At 36.2% G+C, this 10,013-nt stretch overlaps 1 pseudogene; it reads left to right on the forward strand.

Annotated features, from left to right (window-relative positions):
- The first annotated feature begins 6,144 nt into the window (after positions 1-6,144).
- LOC149192693 (dihydrolipoyllysine-residue acetyltransferase component 4 of pyruvate dehydrogenase complex, chloroplastic pseudogene) lies at positions 6,145-6,705 on the forward strand (annotated as a pseudogene).
- The last annotated feature ends 3,308 nt before the right edge of the window (positions 6,706-10,013 follow it).

The following is a 10,013-nucleotide window of genomic DNA, read 5'->3' on the forward strand; positions in this document are numbered from 1 at the left end:
AACATTTATATAGATGGAAATACCTCTAACAATAGTAGCGGCACTATCTTCTCCCTAAGGATTTAGTGCCATGAAAAATTCTTGGGTTATATCATCATCACACCCCTTTAACTGTTCAAAGAAGACCATCCATCGATACCTTAGAAAAATATTTACCATAGGTAGATGTTAATGAATTATATTTGTGAAAGTTTATCCCCATTGTCCAATTTGTTGCTTCCTAAGGAGGGTGTGCCTCTTATCCACTTCAAAAAAGGATTCATGATGCTCAAGGTGGCTAGACCTTCTTCTCTGTGGGTGAAAAAAAAAATGACGAGCTTTGTTGTGACTATACATGATGCTATAGGAGGAGTCTCTTCCTTGTAGAAGTCACTTAATCCCTCTTTTGAGACCTCATATTTCATGTAATATTGAGGGAAATTCATGAAAGGTATGAGGACAAGATTAATACCATGAGGAAGTGGTCTAGGTGGGGGAAAATTGAAAGTCAATCTTTTCTGTGTTTTTTTATATGCATGGTAGAGTGGAAGTTGAAACTAAATTTTGGCTAGATGGAGTGGATGGGTGATGAAATTGATGTTGGTGGACCTCTCTCAACACTTCCTGAAGAAGACATGAACTCTTGGTGTCTTTTTCTAATAGTAGCTTCCACTTATAGCATTTCAGGCCCCTCCTATAGCATTAAAGCGAGGAGGAAAATTGTGATTCTATTGTTGGTTGGATGATGATGAGAGGTAGGGAGGTGAGTAAAGGGGGTGAAAATTCAATGGGTAGCTGGAAAAATGACGAATGCACTTGTAGAATCTGTCTTATAGCAATGTTCTATTGATTGTCTGGAGTCATGCAAAATAGATATTTTAACACAAGTAGTGTAAGAACTCCTTCCTTGTGTTTTCTTTCCTCTTTTTTTTTTAGACATGTTGGCTACCTCTGTAGAGGTTTTCAACCTGCATGCCTTCCCTAGGCACCTCAGAGGAGGTTTATACCTGGGGATCTTTTCATCTTTTTTTTCTTTTCTTTTTTGTTCTTTTTCTTGCTCTGGGGCTAACTCAGAGAGTTTTTCAACTCCTAGAGTTGACCTCAGATGCCCCATGGAGGTTTTCATCTAGACCCTCATATTTTTTCTTATTTTTTCCTTTTTTATAAGTTTTGTGGACTAAGGGTTGTGAGCCTCCCAATCACAATCAATTCTCTGCTAATTGAAATGAAACATTCTTCCTTGGATAGAGGTGTTTTATATAACTTTAACATATAACCATTGAAAAGTAAGGGGATCCCTTCCTCATCAATTTTTCTGATCTAGACAGACCAACTCTCAAGAAATTTCTCTACCAAATAGGGACCCAACCATCTTGTCTTTAGCTTTCACTTGAAATCCTTAAACTTGGAATTATATAATAGGGCCCATTCTCCTTCTTGAAAATTGTTCTCTTTGATGTTTTTGTCATTCCAAATCTTCCTTTGTAGTTGGATTACCTTAGTGTGCAAGAGCACTTGCAGCCTAAATTCATCTAAACCATTGAGTTGGAGCAACCTTTCCTGTTGTGTTTTAGTGAGATCTAAGTCTAACCGAGATACCATCCTTAAGTTTTTATATTCAAATTCAATACACATTAGAGCCTTCATCCCATAAACTAGTTAAAATGTCATAAATCTAGTGGTGGTATTCCAAGTGGTTTTGTAGGCCCAAGTGGATTCCACAAGTATGTCTAACCAATCCTTTCTACTACTACTAACAACATTGGTAAGAATGTTCTCCAGTTCTCTATTTGTGACTTCCATCATCCCATTTTCTTGAGGGTGATAGGAAGTGGATGTTTGGTGTGTGATGTGGTGTTGCTTCATGAGATATTCAATCAGATTTGATGTAAATTTTGCCCCTTGATCAATGACTAACTCCCTTGGAAAACCAAACTTGTAGAAGATTTTCTCCCTTAGAAATTCAACCATATTTTTCTCAGTTGTTTCATTTACTACCTTTATTTCAGCCCATTTAGGCAAGTAATCAGTGCACATTATGATATATCTCTTATGTCCTTATGGAGGATCAATATGTCCAATGAAATCCATGCCCCACTTCTCAAATGGCTCTAAATTCACTTGAGGTTGTAAGCGAATTTCATCCTTGAGTGTGGGCTTATCGATCCTTTGGCATTGATCACACCTAGTGGTGTACCTTCTTGCATCCTGAGGTAAAGTGGGCCAATAATAACTTGATTGTAGAAGTTTGAATGTTATCCTCTTAGATCCAAACTTAAACAAGAATGCAGCAAATTATAGACATAACCATAAACTCTGAGATGCAGTAGAAATAACACTTCATTTCATTATTATCAAATACTGAAATATGATTACAAACAGAATGGAAATAAGACTAGCTCAGGTGATGGTAGCTTATCTCTGAGAAGGGATGCAGTGAATACATGCCTATGAATTGTGTTACAATGACGCTCGAAGGCCTATTTATTATTGAGAAACTATGGAGAACCCTAAACATCCAAAAACCTAACCCTAGGAGATGAAGCACTAGAACTATGGGCCTCGTTTGGGTAAATTGGTACATCAACTTCTCGAGGTCATAATTTTGGCATACGATCTCTGTTTGACATGCTGTTAGGTCCCTATAATACTAGTGATTCCCCCATTACTATTGTCATTGTATCCCTTATTGTTATTGTTATGCCCTATTTCCCCATATTGTTATTATTGTGCCCCATAGAAGCCCACTATTGTTATTTTTGTGCCCTTATATTATTATTGTTAGGTTGGCTTTGGTTATATTGTGACCCCTTAGACTCCTATATATAGAAAGGATGTTTTTTCATTTGTATCATCTAAGAATTATTTATTTGTGTAATGTAAATGAGGTTCCCCCTCAAAGAGGCTTATTTTGAAGGTGTGTATCTATCTTTTCTTCTATTTTGTGAGTTGGTTTCATAACATTTGGTATCAGAGCTTGGATTCTAGGGTTTCGCTGCTCCAAACATGTCATTGTGGAATTTTCTCTATAACTTTTTTTTTTGTGACGTTTCCAAAGCAAAAAAAAAAAACCATTTGAGCCAAAATCTCTCTGAACCTCGCGTTTGAATTTCAGATCTTGTATAGCTATAGTTTCAGAGATATGATCCAAGGAAGTTAGGGTTTTTACAGGATCCTGAATTATATCTCAAACAGGTGACTTGGGGAAAATCATCATAACTTTGTTTCTGAGCATCAAATTGAAATTTCATAAGAAGTTATAAAAAGAGGACGGACTATAGTTTTTTTGTATCAGTTTCAGATCTTAAGGTCAAAACAGTGACACGTGGCACTTCGTATAAGCTCACTTTATTGAACCAGTCTATAATCAGGTCATCGTGGGAGATTTGGCATAACTCTTCATTGGAGAATCCAATCTTGATCAGACTTGTGGGGTTAGAAAGAGTACTTAGAGGGATACTGTAGGAATCAATTTAAGACCTTGGAGATCCAAAATTACAAATATACAGCAGATCCAATATTGATCTCCTACAAAGTGAAAAAAGGTGTGTAGTTTTTTTTTTTTTTTTATAAGTTTGGTTTGAAAAATTACTTTGAAGGAATTCAAAGGGCATAGTGAAGCATTATTATTAGTAATTGATGCCCTGAAGAAAGAAAATGGAAACACCTAGTAAGAAACCTGAAAGCTATAGCATGACTCATGAAAAAGAGGAATAAATGCAACATGATATATCAAAATTATGAGACCAAGTACAACAAATTTCACTCGCATAAAAAGTAACAGAAGCTAAGATGGATGATTTAAATAAAAACGTAGAAGCTAAGATGTATGGCATGGAAGCTAAGATGGATGGTTTAAAGAAAGGCGTAGAAGCTAATATGGATGGCATGGAAGCTAAGATGGATGGCATGGAAGCTAAGATGGATGACTTAAAGAAAGGCATGGAAGCTAAGATGGAAGATTTGAAGACAGATTTGACAAAGTTTCTACAAGAAATTCTTACTAATGGCGAAAGGGTAGTAAAGGAAACTCATGATGAGAACAAAATAAATGTTAATCATGATTTCATAGACTCTAATGTTGGATCGAAGAACCACCATGTTCCAAAGATCGATAGGAGAAGGTTTGATGGCAAGGATCCTATATCATGGATACTATAGATGCAGTGGATACATGCCCCTGAATTGTGTTACTGTATTGCCCTACTTAACCTTATCATGAAAATTTTACTAGTGTTTAAATTACCTGAAAATATTGACTTATAATTATCAATAAATATTGGTATATACCTACATTTGTAAAACTGTAATTTTTATTTACTGATATAAATTTTATTACTGCTATTATTCAATTCCCAACTTGTCTTCTCAAATTTAATTTTGGATAGGATATGGTCTCCTTCCATTTATTCCAAATTAAATATCCATATCCCAAGGTGTCTTCTCAAAATCTACTTGGGAGAAGATATGGTCTTCTCCAATTAATTTCCAAATTAAATATTCATATCTTATCCCCAAAATGTCTTCTCAAATCTACTTGAACAAGATATGGTAAGAAAAGTCAAGGATGCTAAATGAAAGGATGAGGGGGTAGTCATGACATTAATGATAGGTGGCTAAGGTTGATGGGAGGAAGAGACATAAAAGGGGAAGGAAGATGAGAGGAGAGGGGGGGAGATCCTTGGTCTTGAGTTTATTTTGGAGGATTGTGTTTGGGGGAGGAATGTGGAGAAAGAGAAGGGAGAGAATGGAGAGATAAATGAGGGAATACAAACTTGGATCTGGAGAGTGTTTGTTAAACTTGGACACACTACATCTGGTTGGACTTGGGCTTGGAGGGCTAGGGAACCTATGGAGGTTCCCTAGGCTAGGAAATACTTCCTAGTTGGCTGGGAGGCAAATCCAGTCGAGTAGTCAAGAGGAGCATCCCAACAAAGTCAGGAGCTTAGGAGCATCTCAACTAAGCTATTGGAACATGTATTCCTCTGTTTATTGATTACTTATGTAAATGGTTGCAATGAAATTCTTACTTATTTAATTTGTGGTAAATAAATTTTAATGGTATATTATCATCAAATAAATGTTTAGATATAAATAAGTTATTTCCCATCTTATTGTGTTTAAAATTAGAGAAATTTAGTTTTTAGTTAGAGGACCCTAGGAGGGAGCCTCACACGTGGTATCAGAGCCCAGATTCAAAATCTGGACCCAAAACCCACTAAACCCAAATTTCTGCTATAAGAGCTTGTAACCCTCATAATTACTTGTAATCATATATATATATATATATATATATATATATATATATATATATATGTATATATATATATAGATATGTATATATAGTATATATATATAGATATAGATATAACAATTTGTTTCTAGATTGAAAATGATATGTCTCTTTATTGCCTTGGAAAGCAATAAAATTTGAGTAAAGACATGTTCGAGTTGTGTTTTACAAGCATCATTATAACTATAATACATATTAACTATGATACGTGGAAAAAAAATATAATACAAGAAACTATCCTTTGAGCATCCAAATGCTAGTCTGCCTCCTTGATTAATAAATCTAGGTTCTTTGATCCATCACCTTGATTAATAAATCTAGGGTGAATATGGATCTATAATAATAGGGTAAAGGTAGGATAATCTGAGGGAGGGGAGCTAGCCATAAAGAAAATGAAGGTGAAGTCCACTCGGTTGTAACTACTCATGCTACTTTTCTTTCTCCTTGACCTCTTCATCAACCATGGGGGATGCTCAATCCATGTGGCACTCACACAAACCAAAACTCTGCCCTCAACAACCTCACCACTCACCATAATAAACCAAAGTATGATAGATTGAGCAATAGACCAAAAATTCATAGGATATAGAAAATGAGAAGTCAAGCCCAGTCACTAGCCCAGGAGGATTTTGGATTCAGAGAAGGCAATGGTGTCCTTAGTTGTGATGTCCAATGGTGCCAATGGTGCAAATCTCTCTTTCAGTTAATCCAACTTTGTCATTGGCACCAGAATCAGCAAAATCAACCTCCTCCAATGGAGGCCAACGAGGTCAAGGGTTAGCAATGAAAAGAGATTTGGTCTCTGTGTCAAGGCCAAGATACAGGAAATCTTCATGCTTGCATTGAGCTCCACCATGACATAAGGCAAAATCATGTCGTGGATAAAATCAGAGGGCAAAATGCTCTCCAAGGGGGAGAGTGTGGTCGTTGTCGAGTTTTACAAGGCTGACATGGATGTCAAGACCTTCTACGATGGGTTCCTCACTGTTATCGTCATCGAGGAAGGCGAGGTTGCCCCTCTCATAGATCCCATTGGCCTCCTCGCAAAGAATGAGGAGGAAGTCATTGAGGCCAAAGCCAAGGCCAACAACGCCTTTTCTCCTTCTTCTTCAGGAGCTCCACCACCGCCTCCAAAGGCCACCCCTACCCCTTCCCCTGCCTCTACCTCTGCTCCTGCTCCCACTCCCGCCCCTGCACCTGCACCTCCATCCGACGCCCAGGGCCCCAGAAGAATCATCGTGACCCCTTATGCCAAGAAGCTCACAAAGAAATACAATATCGATATGGCAAATGTGATAGGCACCGGGCCCAATAGTAGCATTACCCCTACTAACATTAAGGCTGCAGCAGGTGTGACTCCTTCACCCTTCTCCTCCTGTTGTGTAAATTTCTTGGGAGTCTTCAACCCTAATACTACTCTCTTCGCCCTCTGAGGATTCTGAGTCTTCCTGAGTAAACTGTGGGAAATTTGTTTTACCTCCGAGAACTTTGTGGATTTCTTGACAAAGGTTGTCCTTTCAGCCTTTGATGTCGGACTTTTCCAGGTTGCATCTGAGATGAGAACCTCAAAGTCCTTCATTGCCCTATCCAGCGATGCGTTTGAATCCATCTACTTATTTCCTGCCATCATTCTTCTTTTTGGAGCTCCTAGCATCTTCACCACTTCTCGACTGGACTCCTCTAGGAAAGGAGGGGCACTGCCACATCTCCGATGCCAAGCTCTCAAAACCAAAGGGATGCAACTTTCCCAACTTGGGTTGCTCTTAGTTAATGCCTCTTGAGGATGTAGCTATCTCCTAGTTGCACTCCACTGGCCTTATGCTGCATCTAGTGAGAATGAAACAATTATGGTGAACCCCAATGACAAATATCAATATTGCCGTTCTAAGATTGGCTCTTCTCCAGCTTGGTCGAACCCTATCTCTTTATTATTCCATATATTTGATTTAGGGTGAAACATACATCTCCATCTTTGTTAACTTTCATTTTGACTTGGGCTACATTAGGAAACAGTTGCAAATGCATAGCATTTCTAAAACATATTTTTTTGTTTGTATTGGTTAATTAGCGAAAAAAAAAAAAAAAAGTGAATGTTCTTCAGACAAAAACTGCATTTTCAACATTCTTATTGTCTGGTCTGAGCTCATTACAGTGGGCCTAGGTTATGCTCCCAAAGCAACACCAAATTTCTGTGTGGGAAAAGGATGTAAACCATGCAATACATTTGATCGTTCTTGGATGGTTTATGAAGTATTTTCGTGCTTTATTCATCGAGTAAGTCCTTTGATCTGCGATTGATTCTGTTGTCATTGATATCAGGACTCTGCATTTTCAGCATTCTTCACAAAATAATATCGTGTCATCCAAGCCAGGGGAAATTGGGTTCCTAGCCTATGTCAAACTGGATTCCAAGCTCCTAAATAGATAGGGCAATAAAAATGAAAGGAAAACAGGAAAAGAAGAAAAGTGAGGTGATAAAAATTAAACGAGTAAATAGTGTATAGAAATAGGGGAATTTTGTAGTGCACACAATCTAAAAATGTCAAACAAACAAATGAGACATTTCTTTAGTTTTCCAGAGGAAGATCACGTTATTTTTTATATAGGGAATCTAAATTTACACTATGTCTCTGTTTATGTCATTCCATGCTTGTAAGTTTGCTGGTATGGAAAATATTGTTATAAGGCTTCAAGCGAATCAAACTTTTGAACTTTGAAAATATCAACCAAGTCATTAATTGCCAAGGAAAAAGAACTCGTCGATCTCCTAATTTTATGGTGGAGAATGGATGGTGTAATTGCATGGACAAAAGGAGGGCAATGTTTTACATGTTCACTTATGAGAACAATATTTGGGAGTTGTCTTAAATATTTAGACACTGACATCAGTTAATTAGTTCCTCATTGAAAGCATAGATTGAATGACAAATCCATATTGATAGATGAACAACTCAGTTACTCACAAAACATTAACTACAAAGACATTGAATGAATTGAATTATGCTTTAGTGTGGTCTCAAGATTGTGATAGCGCTTAAGCAAAGTCATCAAAACACAACTAGTTTATCAAAAATCCATAAATAAAATCATGTACACACCCAATAGCTATATGGAGCTCAAATTACTTATTAGCATCTACAATGGAGCTCTACAAAACTAAACCTACAAACACAACTCTAACATGTAATTTTTCTTTCCATTATATTTGAAGAACCTATAAATGGTCTTACCTACATCTTTTGATTCAATATATCTACTGATTGAGTTAAGTTGATATGTGGCATCCATAATTACAAGTCAGATGCATAAACCCCACAATCCTTTGTAGCCCTTTTTCTGTGCATGTATGCATTTGAATGTATTAATCATTTGCTTACATCACCTATAGTTATTCCCTTTCGGGTATTCAAGTTCATATTCATCTCTAGAGTATATGACATTGAATTTGGTACGTTTGGGTAGAAAGGATTGATGACTCACTTACGAGTCATGATACTTTGTCTATAGACATGTTGATATTTTCAAATCAATTTAGTAATTTTAGAGCCTACACTAGCACATTTGCTCAATCAGTTGTTGGAATTTTATATGGATGTTCTGAATGTTTATAATTATGAGTTTACATCAATGTTCTTTGAGATATATGTCTGAATTTCTAGACTTTATTCCTTTTGGGTCTTAAACTTCCCGCCCATAGCAATCCTTTTTCTGTGCATGTGTTTACTTGAATGGCTTGATCATTTTCTTACCACAGCTACAATGTGCCTTTTTTATATTTGAACTCATATTCATCTCTAGAATATATGACATTGGACTTGGCACGTTTTAATAGGCTTGGAAGGTTTGATGGCTTTCTATTGAGAAATGATATTCTGCGTACAAACATATAATCATATTTTTGGATCAATTTAATTATTTTAGAACATGCACTAGCATACTTGCTTGATGAATTCTTCTTGGATTTTATTTTATGCTATGAACGTCCATGATTGTGTGTTTCGATCAATGTTATTTTGGATATCTATTCAATCTGTGTGCATCATGCCTTTTTCCAAATAAGTACATAGAGAATATAAGTTTTGATTAATTCGCATTGATATTTAAGATATGGATATCATGTTTTATAGTGTTGATGAGTATTGATTAGAGATTAAAAAGGCTGGCTTATTGAGAAGCTATAAGAGATTAAAAATGCATGAGTTCAAATATCTTATATTCTTGTCACCTTAAAGACTAACATAAATAAGTAGACAGAATATAGGTTTGATAAATATGCACTGCTCCTTACTACTTTGGATATCATGGTTTATAATTTTGATGAGCATTGATTAGAGATTAAATATGCATCAGTTTAAATATCAAATATTTTTATTTACTTAGAAGACTGATATAAGTATGTGTATTTGAAACCTTTGGATCATAAAAAGTATTAGCATGAATTGGATGAGCACTTAAATGGTTTACAAAATGCACATATGTTTTTCTGCTTGGACTTGGTTGCATATTTTTGGTTGCATGTATGATGTAACAGTCCGAATAGAACCTGGTTAGTGTGTGCAACTACTTAATTTTGTTTACAACTTCAGTTTGGACAATGTGGTTGTCAAGTAAGCATATTTTTGCCAAACGAGGCATCTCACACATGTTGTCATCCATGGAAAATTAGCAACTAATTGTGGCATTCTGATTTTCTAATTCATGGTTATAAATATGCAAAGAATGTCCATGATTGTGAATGAGT

The sequence above is a fragment of the Pinus tabuliformis genome, chromosome 2_2, assembly GCF_031772625.1.
Source record: "Pinus tabuliformis cultivar Carrire ecotype Pingquan chromosome 2_2, CPIR1, whole genome shotgun sequence".
NCBI classification, from domain to species: domain Eukaryota; kingdom Viridiplantae; phylum Streptophyta; class Pinopsida; order Pinales; family Pinaceae; genus Pinus; species Pinus tabuliformis.